The 17,130-nt window shown below is 46.1% G+C and overlaps 1 protein-coding gene across 1 annotated transcript in view; it reads left to right on the forward strand.

Annotated features, from left to right (window-relative positions):
- The first annotated feature begins 325 nt into the window (after nucleotides 1-325).
- Nucleotides 326-17,130, forward strand: part of LOC137362312 (neuropeptide Y receptor type 1-like) — a 34,807-nt gene continuing 18,002 nt past the window's right edge. The window contains exons 1-4 of the mRNA XM_068026718.1: nucleotides 326-748; nucleotides 2,899-3,554; nucleotides 3,648-3,757; nucleotides 11,668-11,762. The gene's annotated coding sequence lies outside the window, so the exon portion shown is untranslated. The remainder of the gene's footprint in view (nucleotides 749-2,898; nucleotides 3,555-3,647; nucleotides 3,758-11,667; nucleotides 11,763-17,130) is intronic.

A 17,130-nucleotide genomic window follows, 5' to 3' on the forward strand; every position in this document is an offset into this window, starting at 1 on the left:
TCCTCCCCTCCCTCTCTCCCCCCTCCCTCCTCCCCCCCTCCCTCCTCTCTCCCTCCCTCTCCCTCCCCCCCCTCTCTCTCCCCCCTCCCCTCTCTCTCCCTCCCCCCCTCCTCCCCTCTCTCCCTCCCCCTCCTCCTCCCCTCTCTCCCTCCCCCTCCTCCTCCCCTCTCTCCCTCCCCCTCCTCCTCCTCCCCTCTCTCCCTCCCCCTCCCCTCTCTCCCTCCCCTCTCTCCCTCCCCCTCCCCTCTCTCCCTCCCCCTCCCTCCCTCCTCTCTTCCCCCCTCCCTCCCTCCCTCCTCTCTTCCCCCCTCCCTCCCTCCCTCCCTCCCTCCTCTCCCTGGGGAGGACACTCCGTTTCCGGCCAGTGACCTTGAGCCGAAGTTCGGGGCTCTATCCCCGCTTCATCTTTACTCACCGCCAGACGCTAGCGCCCTGCAGGGGACACGGCCTATCGTGGAAAGCGAGCCAAGAACTCCAGTAACCGCCCGGCCCCAGCACTGGTGCAAAGCGCGGATCCCAAACACCATTCCGAGTCTGGCCGCCATCTTGAACAGTCCAACCAAGCCCCGCTCTGTGCGTGGCACCACGTGATCCCCGCGGAGAGCGCCGATTGGTCCTCGGCAGCATCCTCAGTGATGGCGGTTCCCGGCTCGGGCAGTTGGGGAAATGTCGGCCTCGGGCCTGGGGACAGATTCCCGGCTTCGAGCGGGGATTTGTGTCACTTGTTGATGAAGTTCGAGTCGTGCAGGTTAGTGCAGAGTTTTTTAATTCCTTAAGGAATGAGTGCTTCTGTTTTAATGTCACGAAACTTTCTCTCATTGATTTCTCAAACTTTTGATTGTCATCGACAGTTTTCTGATAAAGATTAGATTTGATTAGAGATACAGCACTGAAACAGGCCCTTCGGCCCACCGAGTCTGTGCCGACCATCAACCACCCATTTATACTAATCCTACAGAGAGAGAGAGATGTCGAGAGTTAATTATTAGGGAATCAGACAGGATATAAAAAGACTCTGCTACTCCTGACATTGAGTAGGTTTTTGCTTATTTAGCTGCTCCTGGCTTCCTCTCCTCTCTCTACACAGCCCAGTGACATGACATGACATGACACTCTCCCTCCACACACACATCCACCCCTCCATGTGCCATCCACTCCCTGTCCCACTCCTGAGTGCTACTTTGTCAGTGCTACAGCGCCTTTGAGAGTCACAAGCCGCAGTCTCAGAGATGCTCTTGGAAACACGACATCTAAATAGCTGATCAGTGGTGATCACGCAGGATGTTGATGGGGGATTTGCAATGGGAATGCTATTCAATGTCGAGCGAGTTGGTTAAACTTGTTGGAATTGGTCATTGCTTGGCATAAATGTTAGTCTCACTTTGCAAGAGTGACTTAATTCGTATTCCTCCCACTCCCTTTTCCCATAGCCCTGCAAAATATTTTCCCCCTGACGTTTCATTTTTGAAAGGCACAATTGAATCTGTCTCCCCTGTACTCTCAGGCAGTGCGTTCCAGATCCTAACCATTCGCTGCTTGAAATAGGTTTTTCACATGTCACCTTTGGTTCTTTTGCCAGTCACTTGAAATCTGTGTCCTCTGGTTCTCAACCCTTGCACCAACGTGAACACTTGGTCTCTGTGTACACTGTCTGGAATAATGTTCCTTGAAAGCTGCGTAGATGCACAACCGCACAGCAAACTGGACCTTAGTGCGCAGGCAGCTGGACCTTTACGATGTGTACAGTCACGTGACAATGTTAAAGCATCCACGAATAGCAAAGGGAAATTGAAGGTAACGATGGTGTAGATGCTTAATCCTTTCGATCACCTCTGTCACATCTCTTGACTCCAGCTTCTCCGATCTATCCGTGTAACTGAAGTCCCTCATCCCTGGAACAACGCTCTCAAATCTTTCTTGCACCCCCTCTAAGCCTTCATATACTTTGTATCGTGCAGTGTCTGGAATTGGACACGCTACTCCAGTTGAGGACAAACCTGAGCTTTATAAAGGTTCATGATATCAGGTATCCCTTTAGACCTCTATCTCGACATGCCCTACCACCTTCATAGTGCCCCCTATCTCTCCCTGTTCTTGCACCCCCTTTAGATTTCTATCTTTTATATTGTTTGTCATTGTTTTTCTCAACTGACAGTTGACTGCACTTGCAACTTTTGTGTTATGGTTACATTTTGAAATTGTGCCCTGCACACCTAGGTTTAAGTCAATATATGTCAAGAAATGCAGTGGTTCTGGGACTGCCCCCTGGAAAATGCCGCTATATGCCATCCTCCAGTTCGAAAAACAGCTTTTAACGACGACTGTCTTTTTTCTGTCGCTGAGCCAATTTTGTATCCATGCTGCATGGTCCTTTTTAATCCATGGGCTTCTACTTTGCTGGAAAGCCTATTGTGTGGCACTTCATCAAATGCCTTTTGGAAGTCCGTAAACACCACGTCAACCACGTTCGCCTCATCCAAACCTCGATGATACTGTGATCACTGTTGATAGATTTGGTCACCCTGTGCGGAGAGGTGGGAGACTGCTGAGTATGATGATGGGTGATAAGTAGTAATTACATTGCTTGGTGTAGTCTATGGCCAGTAACTAGTGGGAAAGATGTTGAAGGACAAATTTGCAAGGAAATTACAGAGAGGTGCAGGAATTATAAGAGTGGTTATAATGGGGGACTTGAATTATCCAAAACTAGACTGGGATGATAGGCAGAGAGAGGCAAGAGTTCCTAGTGCGTGTTGAAGAGAATTTTCTGCAGCAGCCTGTTTCCAGACAAATGAGAAAGGAGAAGGGTCACTGACCCGAAACGTTAACTCTGCTTCTCTTTCCACAGATGCTGCCAGACCTGCTGAGTGATTCCAGCATTTCTTGTTTTTGTTTCAGATTTCCAGCATCCGCAGTATTTTGCTTTTATTTTAATGAGAAAGGAGGCCCTGCTCGATCCAGACTTTGAGAATGCAATGGGACAAGTGGATCAAGTGTCAGTAGGGGAACAATTCGGGGACAGCCGTCATTTTATCATAAGGTTTGGGTTGGCCATGGAAAAGGAGAAGTAACAGTCCAGAGTAAGAATAATTAACCGGGGGAAAGCCAGCTTCAATGGGGTAAGAATGGATCTGGCCCAGTTCATTTGGAATCGAAGGTTGGCAGGCAAAACGGTAACGGGACAGTGGGCTGCCTTCAAAGAAGAGATAACAACACAAGAAATAGGAGCAAGAGTAGGCCATTCAGCCCTTCGAGTCTGCTCCGCCGTTCAATGAGATCCTGGCTGATCTTCAAAACCATTTTCCTGCACTATCCCTGTCTCCCTTGATGTTTTTAATATCTACAAATTTATCGATCCCTGTCTTGAAGATACTCAACGACTGAGCTTCCGCAACCTTCTGGGCCAGAGAATTCCAAAGATTGACCGCCCTCTGAGTGAAGAAATTCCTCCTCATCTGAGTGCTACATGGCTTGTCCTTTATTCTGAATCTGTGTGCCATGGTTCTGGACTCCCCAGCCAGAGGAAACATCCTTCCTGCATCAATGTTGTTGAGGTCTGTAAGAATTTTGTTTGTTTGCGTGAGATCACTCTTGTTCTTCTAAACTCCAGAGAATAAAGGACCGGTCTATTTAATCTTTCCTCACAGGACAATCCCTCCATCCCAGGAATTACTTTGGTGAACCTTCATTGCAGTCCCTCTATGGCAAGTCCATCTTTCCTTGGTTAAGGAGACCAAAACTGCACACAATACTCCAGGTTCGGTCTCACCGAGGCTCTGTGTAATTGCGATAAGACATCTTTACTCCTAGACTCTAATGCTCTTGTAATGAAGGCCAACGTACCATTTGCCGCCTTAATTACTTGCTGTACCAGCATGTTAGCTTTCAGTAACTCGTGAACAAGGACACCCGAGTCCCTTTCAAATTCTGTACTTCCCAGCCTCTCGCCATTTAACAAAAACTCTGTATTTCTATTTTGCCTACCTGACATTTCTCCACATTGTATTCCATCTGCCAAATTTGTGCCCACTCGTTTAACCTGTCCGTATCCACTTGAAGTGTCTTTGCATCCTCCTCACAACTCACACTTCCACCTAGTTTTGTGTCATCTGCAAACTTGGAAATGTTTCATTTAATCCCCATGTCCAAGTCATGGATATAGATTATGAATAACTGGAGCCCAAGCACTGATCCTCGCGGTGCCACCTAATCACAGACTGCCAATCTGAAAGTGACCCATTTACTCCCACTCTCTGTTTTCTGTCCGTTAGCCAGCTCTCAGTCCATGCCAGTGTATTCCCCCCAATCTCATGTGCTCTAATTATGTTCACTAGCCTCTTGTGTTGAACCTTAACAAAAGCTCTCTGAAAAATCTAAATATAACACATCCACCGGTTCCCCCTTATCTTTTCTGCTGGGTACATCGTCAAAAAACTGCTACAGGTTTGTTAAACATGATTTCCATTTCATAAATCCATGTTGACTTTGCCCATTCCTATCGTTATTTTCCAACTTCCTGGTATCACATCCTTCGTTATAGATTCGAGCATTTTCCCTACGACTGATGGTCGGTTAACAGGTGTGTAGTTCCCTGTTTTCTCACTTTCCCTCCTTCCTTAAATAGTGGGGTTACAATTGTCACCTTCCAATCTGCAGGAACCATTTCACAGTCTACAGAATTTTGAGAGATGACCACCAATGCATCTACCACCTCCACAGTCACCTCTTTGAGCACTCTGGGATGTAGATCACTAGGTCCAGGAGATTTAGCTACTTTGAGTCCCATTAATTTCTGTCATACTATTTTTTTTAACTTGTATTAATATCTTTCATTTCCTCATTTACACTAGTTCCTTAATACTCCATTATTTCTGGGAGGTTTTTAGTGTTTTCCTCCGTGAAGACAGACAAAGTATTTCTTTAGTTTCTCTGCCATTTCCTTATTCCACACTGTAAATTCCCCTGACTCTGCTTGTGATGGACCCACATTTGTTTTTGCTGTTCTTTTCATTTTTACTTACCTATAGGAGCTTTTACAGTCCTTTGTTTCTCGCTAGTTTACTCTCATATTCTACTTTCCCTTAATCTTTTTCTTGGACCTCCTTTGCAGAATTCTAAAATGCTACCAATCCTCAGGCTTACATTTTGTTGGTAACCTAATATGCCTCTTCCTTTGCTCTAATATAATGCTTGATTTCTTTCGTTAGCCACGTTTGGAACACTTTCCTTGGTGGGTTTTTGTGCATTTTAGGAATGTATTTTTGTTGTAAACTATGTATTAGTTCTTTAAATATTAGCCATTGCCTGTCTACCATCATAAATTGTCTCAGTTTCCCAATCCACCATCGCACATTTACCCCTCATCCCTTCATAGTTGCCTTTGGTTATATTTAAGACCCTAGTTTCTGATTGAACTACATCACTTTCAAACTGAATGGAAATTTCTATCATATTATGGTCAGGCACAGTCAAGGTATATTCCCACAAAGGAGAAAGGTAGGGTAAACAAATCCAGTGTTCCCTGGATGACGAAAGAGATGGAGGTTAAGATGAAGAAGAAAAAGTTCTTGTGGCTGATCTCAGGTGGATAATAGAAGCGAAAACCCGGCTGACTATAAAAGGTTCAGAGGGGAAGTGGAAAAAGCAAATAAGAGAAGCAAAAAGAAAGTATGATAAGAGACTGACAGATAATATAAAAGGGAATCACAAAGTCTTCTATCGACATATTAATAGTAAAAGGGGGAGTGGGGCCCCTTAGGGATCATAAAGGGGATTTACGCACGAAGGCAGAGGGCAAGGTTGAGCTATTAAATGAACATTTTGCATGTCTTTACCAAGGAAGAAGATGCTGCGTGGGTCTGGATGAAAAAAGACGTAATTGGGAGACTTGACGGGTTTAAACTTGATGATGAGGCCTTGGATAGGCCAGCTGTACTTCAAGTAGATAAGGCACCAGGACCAGATGAGCTGCATCCAAGGATACTGAGGAAGTGAGAGTGGATATTGCGGAGGCACTGGCTATAATTTTGCAGCCTTCCTTCGATTCAGGGGTGGTGCCAGAGGACTAGAGTATTGCAAATGGTACATTCTTGTTCAAAAAAGGGCGTAAAGATAAGCCCAGCAACTGCAGGCCAGTTCAGTTTAATCTCAGTGTTGGGAAGCTTCTAGAAACAACAAATTGGGACAAAATCACTTGGACAAATGGAGGTTAATTAGGGAAAGCCAGCATGGACTTGTGAAGGGCAAATTGTGTTGAAATAACTTGCTGGAGCTTTTTGATGAGGTAACAGAGAAGGTTGATCAGGGTAATGCTGTTGATGTGTACGTGGACTTTGGAGAAGCATTCGATGAAGTGCCGTGCAACTGATTTGTGTGCAAAGTTGTAACTCATGGAATAAAGGGCAATAGCAACATGGATAAGAAATTGGCTGAGTGACAGGAAACAGTGCAGTCATTAATGGATGTTCTTCGGACTGGAGGAACGTTTGTAATGGAGTTCCGCACGGGTTGGTGTTGGGACCCTTGCTGCACCTGATCCATATGAACGGTCTGGACCTTGGTGACCAGGGCATGATTTCTAAATTTGCGAATGATACGAAACTTGGAAACCTTGTGATCTGTGAGGAGGATAGTGTAGAATTTCAAAAGGACACAGACAGGTTGGTGGAATGGGCTGACAAGGGGCAGGTGAAATTTAATGTCGAGAAGTGTGAAGTGACCCATTTTGGTCAGAAGGACGCAGAGAGATAACATAAAATAAAGGGTACAATTATCAAGTGGGTGCAGGAGCAGAAGGACCTGAGTGTATGTGCACAGAAATCATTTCAGATGGAAGGACAGGTTTCGAGTGCAGCTAAAAGACCAGACAGCATCCTAGGCTTCACTAATAACGGCATAGAGTACAGAAGTAAGGAAGTTATGTTAAACTTGTATAGAACACTGACTCGGCCTGAACTCGGGTATTTTGTCCAGTTCTGGGTGCCACACTTTAGGAAAGATGTAAAGGCATTTGAGACAGTGCAGAAAAGATTTACAAGAATGGTTCCAGGGATGAGGAACTTAACTTATGTGGATAGATTGGAGACGTTGGAACTGTTTTCCTTGGAGAAGAGAAGGTCGGGAGGAGATATGATAGAGGTGATCAAATTATGAGGGGTCTGGACCGAGTAGATGAGGAAAAACTGTTCCCATTGGTGGAACGATTGCTGAAAAGAGAGCATAGCTTTAAAGTAATTGGCAAAAGAAGTAATGGTGACCTGAGGAAAAACTTTTTCACACAGTGTTACGACCAGGTGAGAAAGAGGTCTAGGGTTCCCTTTCAGCCTTCACCTAGTCTTAATGTAACGGGGTTTAACTTTAAATACACCATGTTTTTAGCTCCTCCTTGGTGAATCCTTGTTCACCACTATCCATTTATAAGACAAATAATCCAGCACAAACAGGCTGTCTTAGATTTGAAGAAGAAAAGTTGAAATTTATTAAACTTGAACTGAAACTCGAATTCGGTTGACGCCTACAGATACACGATACGCCCACGCTCGCATGCATACGCGATACACACATGCATATCGAGACAGAAAAGAGCAAAAGAAAAATAAAGTGGAAAAGTTTGAGGCAGTATCTTAAGAGTTTTTGTTACACTTCTTCAAGCTCACCATAGTGTCCTAGATCTTGCTTTTTGTTGGGGCCCAGTATTCTTCTAAAATCTTGTTCACTGTTGGAGACTTTACATTCTTCGGGTTCATGTGTATTCAGTGGACTCTGAGGTTTGTGAGAAAGATATGGGAGCAGACAGGAGAGATCTTCTCAGTCCAGGAGCACACAGACACACTCAGTTCAAACTGTTTATACAATTCATAAAAACCCAGGTTGCCAATGTAACGAACTGGTCTGACCACGTCCTGGATTGCATCGCCTGAGCAGTCTCTGGAATGCTGCTCTTAAACACAATACCTGGTGATCAAGGTCCATTGTGGGTTGAATGTGTCAGCAATGGTCCTTTGTCCTTCAAAGAACAGCACAGGAACAGGCCATTCGGCCCTCCAATCCTGCGCCGATCTTGATGCCTGCCTAAAGTAAAACCTTCTGCACTTCCGGGGATCGTATCCCTCTATTCCCTTCCTATTCATATATTTGTCAAGATGTCTCTTAAACGTCGCTATCGTATCTGCTTCCACCACCTCCCCCGGCAGCAAGTTCCAGGCACTCGCCACCCTCTGTGTAAAAAAACTTGCCTCGCACATCCCCTCTAAACTTTGCCCCTCGCACCTTAAACCTATGTCCCCTAGTAACTGACTCTTCCACCCCGGGAAAAAGCTTCTGACTATCCACTCTGTCCATGCCGCTCATAACTTTGTAAACCTCTATCATGTCGCCCCTCCACCTCCGTCGTTCCAGTGAAAAACAATCCGAGTTTTTCCAACCTCTCCTCATAGCTAATGCCCTCCAGACCAGGCAACATTCCTGGTAAACCTCCTCTGTACCCTCTCCAAAGCCTCCACGTCCTTCTGGCAGTGTGGCGACCAGAATTGCACGCAATATTCTAAGTGTGGCCTAACTAAGGTTCTGTACAGCTGCAACATGACTTGCAAATTTTTATACTCTCTGCCCCGACCGATGAAGGCAAGCATGCCGTATGCCTTCTTGACTACCTTATCCACCTGCGTTGCCACTTTCAGTGACCTGTGGACCTGTACGCCCAGATCTCGCTGCCTTTCAATACTCCGAAGGGTTCTGCCATTTACTGTATACCTCCCACCTGCATTAGACCTTCCAAAATGCATTACCTCACATTTGTCCGGATTAAACTCCATCTGCCATTTCTCCGCCCAAGTCTCCAACCGATCTATATCCTGCTGTATCCTCTGACAATCCTCATCATTATCCGCAACTCCACCAACCTTTGTGTCGTCCGCAAACTTACTGATCAGACCAGCTACATTTTCCCCCAAATCATTTATATATACTACAAACAGCAAAGGTCCCAGCACTGATCCCTGCGGAACACCACTAGTCACATCCCTCCATTCAGAAAAACACCCATCCACTGTTACCCTCTGTCTTCTGTGACCGAGCCAGTTCTGTATCCATCTTGCCAGCTCACGTCTGATCCCGTGTGACTTCACCTTTTGCACCAGTCTGCCATGCGGGACCTTGTCAAAGGCTTTACTGAAGTCCATATAGACAACATCCACCGCCCTTCCCTCATCAATCATCTTCGTCACTTCCTCAAAAAACTCAATCAAATTAGTAAGACACGACCTCACCTTCACAAAACCATGCTGCCTCTCGCTAATAAGTTTGTTTGTTTCCAAATGGGAGTAAATCCTGTCCCGAAGAATCCTCTCTAATAATTTCCCTCCCACTGACGTAAGGCTCACCAGCCTATCATTTCCTGGATTATCCTTGCCACCCTTCTTAAACAAAGGAACCACATTGGCTATTCTCCAGTCCTCTGGGACCTCACCTGTAGCCAATGAGGATGCAAAGATTTCTGTCAAGGCCCCAGCAATTTCTTCCCTTGCCTCCCTCAGTATTCTCGGGTAGATCCCATCAGGCCCTGGGGACTTATCTACCTTAATGCTTTGCAAGCCACCCAACACCACCTCCTTTTTGATAATGAGATGACTGAGACTATCTGCACTCACTTCCCTAGGCTCATGGTCCACCAAGTCCTTCTCCTTGGTGAATACTGATGCAAAGTACTCATTTAGCACCTCGCCCATTTCCTCTGGCACCACGCATAGATTCCCATCTCTGTCCTCGAGTGGGCCAACCCTTTCCCTGGTTACCCTCTTGCTCTTTATATATGTATAAAAAGCCTTGGGATTTTCCTTAATCCTGTTTGCCAATGAATTTTCATGACCCCTTTTAGCCCTCCTAACTCTTTGCTTACGTTCCTTCCTACTGTCTTTACATTCCTCAAGTGTTTCATCTGTTCCTAGCCTTCCGGCCCTGACAAATGCTTCCTTTTTCTTTTTGACAAGGCTCACAATATCCCGCGTTATCCAAGCTTCCTGAAACTTGCCAAACTTTGTCTTTCTTCCTCACAGGAACATGCTGGTCCTGGATTCTAATCAGCTGACGTTTGAAAGACTCCCACATGTCAGATGTTGATTTACCCTCAAACAGCCGCCCCCAATCTAAATTCTTCAGTTCCTGCCTAATATTGTTATAATTAGCCTTCCCCCAATTTAGCACCTTCACCCGAGGACTACTCTTATCCTTATCCACAAGTACCTTAAAACCTATGGAATTATGGTCACTGCTTCCGAAATGCTCCCCCACTGAAACTTCGACCACCTGGCCGGGCTCATTCCCAATATCAGGTCCAGAATGGCCCCATCCCTAGTTGGACTATCGACATACTGTTTCAAGAAGCCCTCCTGGATGCTCCTCACAAATTCTGCCCCATCCAAGCATCTAGCACTAAGTGAGTCCCAGTCAATATTGGGGAAGTTAAAATCACCCACCACTACAACCCTGTTACCTTTACATCTTTCCAAAATCTGTCTACATATCTGCTCCTCTACCTGCCGCTGGCTGTTGGGAGGCCTGTAGTAAACCCCCAACATCGTGACTGCACCCTTCCTATTCCTGAGCTCCACCCATATTGCCTCGCTGCATGACCCCTCTGAGGTGTCCTCCCGCAGTACAGCTGTGATATTCTCCTTAACCAGTAATGCAACTCCCCCACCCCTTTTACATCCATCTCTATCCCGCCTGAAGCTTCTAAAGCCTAGAACATTTAGCTGCCAATCCTGCCCTTCCCTCAACCAAGTCTCTGTAATAGCAACAACATCATATTTCCAAGTACTAATCCAAGCTCTAAGTTCATCTGCTGCCTTAGGGCGGCACAGTGGCGCAGTGGTTAGCACCGCAGCCTCACAGCTCCAGGGACCCGGGTTCGATTCCGGGTACTGCCTGTGTGGAGTTTGCAAGTTCTCCCTGTGTCTGCGTGGGTTTTCTCCGGGTGCTCCGGTTTCCTCCCACAAGCCAAAAGACTTGCAGGTTGATAGGTAAATTGGCCATTATAAATTGTCACTAGTATAGGTAGGTGGGGATGTTTGGTAGGAATATGGGATTAGTGTAGGATTAGTATAAATGGGTGGTTGATGGTCGGCACAGACTCGGTGGGCCGAAGGGCCTGTTTCAGTGCTGTATCTCTAATCTAATCTAATCTACCTGTTATACTTCTCGCATTGAAACAAATGCACTTCAGACCACCAGTCCCGCTGTGCTCCGCAACATCTCCCTGCCTGCTCTTCCTCTTAGTCTTAGTGGCCTTATTTACTATGTCCTCCTCATTTACTTCACTAGCTGTCCTACTGCTCTGGTTCCCACCCCCCTACTACACTAGTGTAAACCCTCCCGAGTGACACGAGCAAACCTTGCAGCCAGGATATTAGTGCCCTTCCAGTTTAGATGGAACCCGTCCTTCTTGTACAGGTCCCATCTGTCCCTGAAGAGAGCCCAATGGTCCAGATATCTGAAACCCTCCCTTCTACACCAGCTGCTCAGCCACGTGTTTAGCTTCAAATCACAGTTTGTTAATATGCAAAGGTATTTTCCAACCACGGCTGATCTGTCTAACAAGTGCTTTCTTCAGTCCAGTAAGAGTTTAAAATCAATGTTCATGACAAAATTAATGTGTTTCATTCTTGGCAGGCGGGGTCCTAGCATGACACGCAGTGAGTGGTCAGAATCTGGAATGCACTGCCTGAGAGTGTGGTGGAGGCAGGTTCACTCGAAGCATTCAAGAGGTAATTGGATTATGTGAAAAGGAATAATGTGCAGTGCTACGGGGAGAAGGTGGGGAGTAGCACTCTGTAATTTGCTATTTTGGAGAGCCAGCGCAGACACGACAGGCTGAATAGCCTCATTTTGTGCTGTCACAATTCTGTGATTCTGTTCCCTAAACGTTCTGCTGATTCTTGATTCATTTCACCCACCAAATGCATGGGAACACCATCACCTGCAAGTTCCCCTCCAAGTCACACACCATCCTGATTTGGAACGATATCGCCGTTCCTTCACTGTCGCTGGGTCAAATTCCTGAAACTCCTTTCCTAACAGCACTGTGGGTATACCTACCCGACATGGACTGCAGCGGTTCAAGAAGGCAGCTCACCACCACCTTCTCGAGGGCAATTCGGGATGGGCAATAAATGCTGGCCTGGCCAGCGATGTCCACATCCCAGGAATGAATAAAAAAATAACCTCATTCTTCAGAACCAGATGCAGCAATGCCTTGTTCCTCATAGAGTTGGAAAAGTATTGATCAAGAAAATTCTGCTGAACACATTTCAGAAACTCGTCCCCCTCTCTGCTCTTTACACTATTGCTATCTGTTGTGATCCCCACTGAGACCACCATCAAACAAAAACATTGAATCCACCGATTGGCCCCAGTTTCGGACACCAAATCAAACGGCAAGATTTCACTTTTATAAATTATAATTTCATACTCAAACCAAAAGGAATATAAATGAAATGTGAAGCAACAGACAGATCACAGTCAATATTTATATTCCAAATTACACAAAAACTATCAGCGAGAACAGAGATGGGTCTGAGGGTTTCACTGAGCAGTCCACTCAGCATATATGGTAACCCTTACAGTAACACAGTTCTTCGTAATTCTGAAATTTCTCAGATAGATTTTCAGTTTTTTGGAAGAATTTAGCCGCTGTTTTTGTTCCGACAGCAGTTCACTCTCAGTGTGAACCCCACGGGTGCGGTCTTCACCACGAGGCACGCTTCTCCAGAACCTCCAAAGCTCAGCTCAGGACAGTGTTGATGGTGTGGATTTACCAGTCTGCCTCAGTGACAATCTGTGCTTTGTATGGCCGGGTCTGGTTAATCGGATACTTTAAGGAACAGAAACAGCTCCTGGATTCAGTCTTCACTTTCTTCTGCTTGCTGGCCCTCCACTCATTCCTGATCTGTCTTGTCTGCCTGATTTGGGCACAACTCTGTCTCCTTTTATCTGGTTCTAACCAGAGTTCTTTCCCCGGAAACGTGAAGGTTTTCCAATTTGTGTTGCAGTTTTGGTTTCTGTTCCTGTTCCTGTGTTGGTTCTCGCTCCTGTGTCAGTTAGGGTTAAAAAAAACAAGTTTTGCCAGCACTGATTGCATCACGTATCCCAGTTGTTCCCCTTGCTCTCCTGACTCTCAAAAAATGAATAAACAAATTGAAACTATAGGAAGCACAATTGGTCATTGGACTAGACAGTTGTCTGGGAAAGACAAGAGGAGGTTTAACATGGAACGTGAATAAAGGGGTTCTGTTCCACTCCAGATGTTTGCTTCTGAAGTGAAATGCAAGGAAAGGCTGGCAAGAAGGAGCATTGACCATGAGTGATTAATCTAGAATCTTGTAGAAGTATTGTGCACAGTTCAGATGCTTTGAAAAAAGCTACTAGTGTATAATCTTAAGCCAGTTGATATCTCAAAAGAGAGTTCTGGTCTGATAAACAAACAGCGTATAAAGAGGGTGAGGTTGCAAAAGCGTAAGGAATTTCAAAGCATAGTCTCTGTTAGAATGTAGGCGCTTATAGTGAATTATATATTCGAACCCCTTGGTCTCTCGTGCCATCCGTATCCTTCACTCCCATTTGTTGTTTTCTGGTTCCTCACCAAGTGCTCGACTGTTAACTGCATCAGGGTGACTGGAGATGCACAATAAACGTGGCCTTGCCAGGGTTGGCCACATCTCTGAACAACAAAGCAAAGTGTGAGTGCACATTTCTTAGACTTGAAATATGTGGTGAATGGTGCCCTTTTTTAATTGATCACCGAAATGTGGCCATTTCTGGAAAGGCCATCATTAATTGCCCTCAAGAGGTTGGTGGTAAGCTACTTTCTCGAACTGCTGCAGTCCACACCCATTGTGCTGTTAGGGTGGAAATTCCAGGATTTTGACCCATTGACATTGAAGGAATAGCAAATATATTTCCATGTCAGGATGATGTGTGATTTGGAGGGGGGCTTGCAGGTGGTGATGTTGTCATGCATCTGCTGCCCTTGTTCTTCTAGTTGGCAGTGGTTGTAGGTTGACTGCAGACATAAATTAGAAATTGAGGATTGAAAACTATGCAAAATTGTGTTGAAGGAGGATTTTCACTTTGACAGCACTTCTTATGAGGTGTGGAGGTTACCAAGTATTGCACAATTTTTGAAGTGCAGTCACTGTTGTAAATGTAGGAAAGGTGGCAGCCAAGTTGTGCGCAGCAAAATCCCAGTATTAACAATGAAATAATGACCAGATCATTTGTGTTTAGTGATGATAATTGAGGGATAAACATTGGCCACGAGACTGGGGAGAACTCCCATGCTCTTTGACGAATAAAATCAGTTGTTCTGACACAGGAGGAGGCCAAATGGCCCATTGAGTCTGTGCTGGCTCTCTGTGGAGCAATCCAGTCAGTGACAGGGCCTTGCTCTATCCCCATAGCCCTTTTGACATCATTGGTCTCCAATTCCACCACCCTCATGGGCAGCGAGTTGCAGGTCATTAACACTCAGTGTAAAAAAAAAACTTCTTTCTCACAACACCTCCTCTGCATCTCTTGCCCCAAACTTTACATCTGTCCTTTTATGATCAGCTCATGGGAACAGTTTTTCTTTGTCCACCTTAGCTAAACCTGTCATATTCTTATAGACATTGATCAGATCTCTCTTCAACCTCCTTTATTCCAAGTCGAACCACCCAGCTTCTCCAACCTAACATTGCAGTTAAAATCACTCATTCCTGGAACCATTTGGGTCCATGTCCTTTGCAACCTCTCAGGGACCCTCACATGTTTTCGGAGATGTGGTGACCAGAATTGGACCTAATCTCAATACTTCAATTTATGAAATCCAAGATCTCACTGCTCCGTCAATATCCTGCAATTTTCAAAAATCAATCCCCTAGGTCCCAGCACAACTTCATTCAGTCCATTTTGCCTATTTTGTCTGCCAAGATGCGTCACTTCACACATCTCACCTCAAATTCCATCTGCCAGTTATCTGCCCATTCAGCGAGCCTATTTATACCCTGTTGCAGTCGATTGGTATCATCCTCACTGTTTGCGACACTTGGGGAGCAGCACAATGTCCTAGTCTCCAGTGTGAAAAACAACCATTTCACATGACTCGCTGTTTTCTGTCCTGAAGACACATTTTTATTCAAGTTGATATTGACCCTCCTATTCTATGAGCCTCAATTTTGTTTTCATAAAATCAATACAGACAATGTGCACGATATTCTCTTCAACCTTCTCTTTAACTTCATCAAACAAGTCAATTAGATTCGTCAAACGCAATCTGCGTCTTGCAAATACAAGCTGCTCTGTTTAATTAACTTAAACCTTTCCAAGTGTCTGTTATCTTTTTCCTTGATTATTGTTTCTGAAAGTTATGAGCGGCATGGACAGAGTGGATAGTCAGAAGCTTTTTCCCAAGGTGGAAGAATCAGTTACTAGGGGACATAGGTTTAAGGTGCGAGGGGAAAAGTTGAGAGGGAATGTGCGAGGCAAGTTCTTTACACAGAGGGTGGTGAGTGCCTGGAACTTGCTGCCGGGGGAGGTGGTGGAAGCAGGTACGATAGCGACGTTTAAGAGGCATCTTGACAAATACATGAATAGGATGGGAATAGAGGGATACGGTCCCCGGAAGTGCAGAAGGTTTTAGTTTAGACAGGCATCAAGATCGGCGCAGGCTTGGAGGGCCGAATGGCCTGTTCCTGTGCTGTACTGTTCTTTGTTCTTGTTTTTCCACATGTCTCCATTGTTTCTTTGGACAATCACCTTAAATTGGTGCCAAACATTCAGTTTTTTGAATTCATGACGTTGACTCTGGTGAGTGTTACAAACTGAGACATTGGCTGAATGGAGATATTGATGGCCCCCCCACCCCGCCATTTTTCAAATGGGAAGAAGGGTAAGACGCGTTCCAAATCTTCCAGAACCTGGATCTGCGACCTAACGTACATTCTTTGTAACACGACAAGCTGTAGGTCCCTTAGCGCGCCCTTCTCTTTGCACGCCTGCCACAGGGCCGGGTCCACGATGACCTGACCGAGACACAACTCCAGCTCGAGCACTTTCCTTTCCAGGCGCCTGACCTCGGCTTCCCGCCTCTTGGTCGACCCCTTCGCATACACCTGCCAGAAGACACGGATGTGAGTATTGCCCACATCCCACCATAGCTTCAGGGAGGGGAAGCCCCTCTGCTTCTTTCTCCAGTCGGCTCAGAATTGACAGAATGAATCCTGGAATCGTCCGTCCTCCAGCAGCCAGTTGTCAAAGTGCCTGGATGCGAACCCTGCCCGTGTGCGGAGCGGAGTGAGCTCTACCCACACTGGCTGCATGGAGGCTGCCGAGACTTGGGAGACGTAAGCCTGCGAAACGTAGAGGTGGTCAATACAGGACCACCATCCTCCAGACCTCCAGATGAAGGCGCTACGGTCGGTATGGAGCTTCCGACAGACGTCCACCAAGCCGAAGGAGCTGATCCGTTCCCTCAACTTTTCCACCAATGCTTGGCCACGCTGGGGATCGGAACAATCCCTCACCCAGTTGAAATCCACCTCCCCCCTCCCCACCCCCCGCACTCTGAGGATGATACAGTCGCCACTATTGATGGAGCTCGAGAGCGGACACTTATTCAAAGAAGTGCTCTTGCAACATGCTGGACCTGGGAGCGTACACGTTCACAAAGTGGAGCAGAGAGGTGGAGCAAGCGGCCCGGCACAAGCTCCTTTACCACCCAAGAGCCATGACTTGCTTCACCGAGAAAGTATGTAGAGAAGGGTTCAAACAGTCCTTTGTCAGCACTCATACCCTTGCATCCTTCTGGTTGGGGGAGATGGCTTCACCTGGGTCAGCTGAAGCTGTCCAGCCACTAACTGTCTCTTTCTGTCTTCTTAGCCAGGCAGCTCCAGCTGATAGAGGCTGGGCAATTGGGGTGGGGAGGGAGTTTCCAAGTGTGCTTCAAGAAAATGCACAGCTCCCTGCGGAATTGGCAGCTCCACCCTTTGTTGTTCTGGCTTCCTCTTACTGCCCCAACAGTCCAAAACAAAATTCTGATCTTCTCACATTCACCTCCAAACAAAGGCCTTGTTTCCAAAAGTCTCTTCTCTGTAAATG

This window comes from Heterodontus francisci, unplaced genomic scaffold (genome assembly GCF_036365525.1).
Source record: "Heterodontus francisci isolate sHetFra1 unplaced genomic scaffold, sHetFra1.hap1 HAP1_SCAFFOLD_1374, whole genome shotgun sequence".
NCBI lineage: Eukaryota > Metazoa > Chordata > Chondrichthyes > Heterodontiformes > Heterodontidae > Heterodontus > Heterodontus francisci.